Consider the following 5,520-nt stretch of genomic DNA (forward strand, 5'->3'; position numbering starts at 1 on the left):
TTGTTTGTTTTAATCTTGGTTTCCCTTGCATTATAATATAGAGTAGACACTGGAGAGGGAGAGAAAGGAATAGTCAGAAACATCACACTAGAAGGCTTATAAGTCTGTCTTCTGCCTAAGACTGATTGGAATACCTAAAATGGGGCTACAGAGTACCCAGTGAATGAGGCTTCCTGCAGAGCCTTTGCAATACATAAAACTATAGATAGAAACTGGAACCACATCCAGATCTCTAGAGATGAGAAATCTCCACTTGAAAGGACGAGCAAACCAGCCTGGAGCAGCTAGAAGAATAAAAGATACCTCTTGAAAGAAAGACCTGCAGGAAAAATGGAGGCAGATGGACTGTTACTACACGAACAAACAAATCACTTCCCTAGGAAACATCAAGGCAAGTGGCCAGGTCCTCTCAACGCAAACCCCCTTCCAAGACTAAGACTCAACAGAAATGCACGCTGTGATTGGTGACCACACACATCACCGATGGGGGGAAGTGGGGTAAAAGCAGCAATGAAGCTGCAAGCTAAGCCCTACAATGTTCAGTGGACTTCTGTGGACCCAGTTGGGGACCTGGTTGTCAAGCAGTGTGTGGAGACCTGGGGACTCTTGGGGCCAGCATCAGTGGCGTGGCGACGGAGGACTCGAGAGGAGAGTGGAACTACCGGCTGACAGGAAGAAAGGGCATGTGCACAGGAGCACCTACACTTGCAGATGATACCCATGTGACCTAGACCGGATGACTGGATGATCGGAGCTCAACCAAGAGAAGAAAGAAGAGGGGAAAAAAAAAAAGAGTGAGCTGATACAATCTGATGAACTTGACCTATACCTATGGAGCACCAACTCAAAAGAAGGAACAAATCCTTACAGCAAGAAACATTGCCACCTCCTCCACACATAGAGTGGACGGAGATGGGCAACTTGGACATTGGATACTCAAATGGGGGGGGGGCTACAAAGGCAAGAAGTGACAGGCTTACAAGCTTTCAAGAGGGAACCTAGTGCTGGGGAGCATGGAGGAAGACAGAATCTCCAGTGGGTACTATTCAGTCTTTCTGGGTGGAGCTGATGAAAAGAAATACAGATGGTTAACTCGTGATACTGTGGTGAATAATGCTTATCAGGACGGATTGTGAGGGTTGGAAATGCAAAGGTAGACGTTTTGTAACAAGGAAGGGAGTGATTAATTCTCCAGGATAGGAGCGGAGGCCTCTGGGACCATCAACAGAAAAGAGCTGAGAGCGGAACCCTACCCAGAGAAACAGAGATGCCTGAGATGGAGACAGAGATGGTGACGTGGAGTGATGAAGCGGCTGGGGACTTTGGATCCAGAGAGGGAAAGGGACTGTGGGCCGAAAACTGGAGTGGGGGGGTGAGGTGGGGGGTGAGTGTAGGGAGCGGGTTTCTAGGATATACCCTTTGGTTGGTTGATGATGCATGGAGGGGATTGGAACCATGGCAATGAAATGATATAAGATGGAATGAATGTAAAACTAAAGTTCTCTCATGTAAACTATCATATAATTCACAATAAAACATTAAAAAAAAAAATCAAACCTGTTTCAGACAAAGTATAGCCTGAATGCTCCTTAGAATCCAGGTGAGTGAGATTTTGTCTCTCATACTTTGGAGATGTTATCAGGAGGAACCAGTCCCTTGAGAAGGACATCATACTTAATCAATTTGAGAGTCAGCGAAAAACAGGAAGATACCCAACAAGGTGTATTGGCACAGTGGCAGTAGCAATGGGTTCAAGCATAACAACAACTGTGTGTATGGTGCTGGATGGAGCAGTATTTCATTCTGTTGTGCATGGGGCTATTATAGCAGCACCAAACACCAAAACCACATTTGTTGTGTGTGGGAGCAGGAAGTCTCATCTTTCTCTTGTGGACTGGCTGGTTGGTTTGAACCTCAGATCTTGTGGTTAAAAGTCCAGTGTTTATTGTACAGTTCATTTTGTATAGAGCCACTGTGCTCTCCTCTACTTGGTATATATCCTCAAGTAATAAGAGCCAAGACAAGAATAGATATGTGTATGTTGTTGTTGTTAAGTGCTGTTAAGTGGATTCCCACCCATAGCGATCCTGTAAAAAGTTTCTGAGGAGCAGTTGGTGAGCTTGAACCACTGACCTTGCAGTTCAAATGACTTGGAAGTCTGACACATTAACCCACAATGCCACACCAGGATTCCAAATATATGTATACTCAAGTTCATTGCAACACTATTCACAATAGTAAAAAATGCAGGAAGCATAAACGCCCATCAATACAAGAATAGACAAATTTTTGTCTTGTACACGACAGAATACTTTGCAATGCTGAAGAATAAAGATGAATTTGTGAAACACTTCCTAACACGAATGAACATGAAGGATTTATGCAGAGCGAATTAGTCAATTGTTGTTGTCATATGCCGTGGAGTCGGTTCTGACTCAGAGCGACCCTGTACAGGGTTTTCGAGGCTGTAAATCTTTACAGGAGCAGAATGCCTCATCTTTCTCCCGCGGAACAGCTGGTAGTTTCGAACTGCTGACCTGAAGGTTGCAGCCCAATTCGTAACCACTAAGTTATCAGAACAAATATTGCATGAAACCACTAATATAAAAAGTCAAGATAAGGTTTTCATTCTAAAAAAAAACATTCTTTCTTGATTCCCAGTGGTGGTTGGGAAGGGAGAGTTACTCACTCGCTAGAGGGTGGACACATGTTAACATGGATGATGGGAAAGACAATAAAAAAACAGGTTATAGAAAGATAGTAGTAGTTTTTATCGGGAGACATCTAACATATAGCAAGTAATCAAGGTTAATACTACGCAATGTCATGTACATAAAATGTATTTCCTGAATTTATTTAAAGAGAAGGACATTTTGTGTTGTGGTATTTATTCTTCTTGACACTCTAACTCATGTCTCAGGATGAGCAAACAAATTGAGAGATATTTTTCAAATCCTGTCCCAGTATTGTTCAAAGCTCTTAGTCACAAAAACAAGAAGAGACTGCCACACTGTCCTAGGCAGAAGGTGAAAAGAAGATATGGCGACTTCATTTAATATGTCTTCCCAAATACTATCCGTGAGCAGAAAAATGATATTAATGAGAAAACTGGTGAAATCTAAACAAAGTTTGTAGTTTAGAATAGTATATAGAACCAATGTTAATTTGTTATTTTAAATAATTTTGTAATGGTTATGCAAAATTTTAACATTTTGGGAAGGAGGTTGGAAAGCTATATGAGAACACTTTATTTTATATTATTTCCCTCTTCGTAACTCTAACATTAATCAAAAACAAAAATTTTAATGCAAAAATAGAAATAGAGTACTTATACTTCAAGTAGCTACATTAATAATTATGAAAATTTAGATATGCTGTATGTAAATAGTCTTCAAGTTGCATATTACACTGCAAATTCAGAGTTTCAACCTGAGTATATTTTATACATTAAATATTCTATGAAAATAAACTATTAAATATCAGTCAAAATTCCCCTCTGATCTATATCATGATTTAATATAGTATTTTACATTTAGAAGGGAACTTGAATGCAATATAATATAATGTCTGAATTCCTTGTACAACATTTTAAATATCTTATGATTGAAAATTCCCAGACAGGTGTGTGTCTGGGAATTAATAGACACTTGTTTCAGAATATCTTATTAATTAATGAACACAAATGTCAATTTCATTTTTACCCTGCATGCCATTTTCAGACTTTTATTTTGACATAAAATAAATCTAATATCTGTAGACTTTGTATCTGCACATCACTAAGTAAACCATCTCAAGTGTTTTTCTTAGTTTAGAATTCCTTGTTCTTTAAATCATGTTTAATTATGACTGTTTTTATTTCTCACAATATCTTAGAAGCATATCATCAAGTGTGATCCAACAACTCAATATTTTCATAGGTGAAGAAAACCTAAATTCTTATGAGCATTTATCTTAACCTCAACATACTACTTAAAAATAGTAAGATTGTAATCTCAAGTTACATTCAGGCATGTTTTTCATTAATTATTCTAGATCCCACACTTTTGAGGTTGGTTTTCTTGGTCTAATGAAGGTCATTAGTTATCATTAGGCAATTAATCTTAAAATATCCACAGAGCTATTTCTGTCTTTTATAATTACTCTCCTTTTATGAATCTTAAAAATAGATCTTCATAGGGATCCTTAGTTGAATCTTTGTTGAAAACAATAAGAGTTAGTGAAAGACAGATTTCTTAAACATACCTTCTTTAATTACTCTCAAGTACATCCCAGAATGAACCAATCTAATGGTGTATGTACTACACATGCCCTATCTTCTTCACAAAATTTAATGAAGACTCAATTATCTTGGTGAAATCAACTTAATTTCTTTACTAAGTTTCTATTATTGATTACAAAATTATAAAAAGATAACCTAAAGAAATTTACTTTGTATTAGAGAAGCCATGTAGATTTTTTTCTTTGTAATGGATGATGACCATTATATATACATGGAGTCCAGGAGTGGCGCTGTGGGTTAATGCACTGGATAATAAAGTAAGTTTGAACCACAAGGTCAGTGGTTCAAGCTCACCAGTGGCTTCTCAGGGTTTCTGAGGAGCGGCTAGCAAGCTTGAACCATGCACCTTGCAGTTCAAATGGCTTTGCAATCTGGAGCACTAACCCACAGTGCTACACTAGGACTCCATACACATATATATGTGTATAATATTAAAAAATAGTTTCACATGTATATATATCTGAAAATATTCTTTTATAATCAAAACAATAACACTTGTCAATATGATCTATTTGTTGTTCTTTTTAGTTGCTGATTACAGTCTATGCAATATATTAGTTGTTGTTGTTAGGTGCTGATGACCTAATACAATGACCTTACGCACAGGAGAACGAAACACTGCCTGGTCCTGTGCCAACCAATTCTTGTGAGGCTTGAGCCCATTGTTGCTGCCATTGTGCAAATTCATTCTGTTGGGTGCCTTCATCTTTTTTCCTGACCCTCCACTTTCCCAAGCATGAGATCTTTCTCCAGGGACTAGTCCCTTCTGATAATATATCCAAAATATGAGAGACTAACTCTGGCCATCCTCACTTCTAAGGAACAATTTAGCTGTGTTTCTTGAAACACAGATTTGTTTGTTCTTTTGGCAGCCCGTGATACTTTTAATATTTTCCTTCCATACTGTAACTTAAATGTATCAATTCTTCTACAGGCATCCTTATTCATAGTCAAACTTTCACATGCACATGAGCTAATTGAAAATATCATGATTTGGGTTACACAACACCTTAGTCCTCAAACTGATATCTTTACTCTTGAATTCTTTAGAGATGCCTTGTGTAACAGATTTGCCTAATGCAATATGTCTTTCAATTTCTTGACTGCTGCTTCCATGAGTGTTGATGAGTGATTAAAGCAAAATGAAGACTTTGTCAATTTCAATCTTTTCCAGATTTATTTTGATACTATTTAGTGTTCCAGTGTTGGGGATTTCTGTTTTTATACATTGAGGTGCAATG

This window comes from Chrysochloris asiatica, unplaced genomic scaffold (genome assembly GCF_000296735.1).
Source record: "Chrysochloris asiatica unplaced genomic scaffold, ChrAsi1.0 scaffold00044, whole genome shotgun sequence".
NCBI classification, from domain to species: Eukaryota; Metazoa; Chordata; class Mammalia; order Afrosoricida; family Chrysochloridae; genus Chrysochloris; species Chrysochloris asiatica.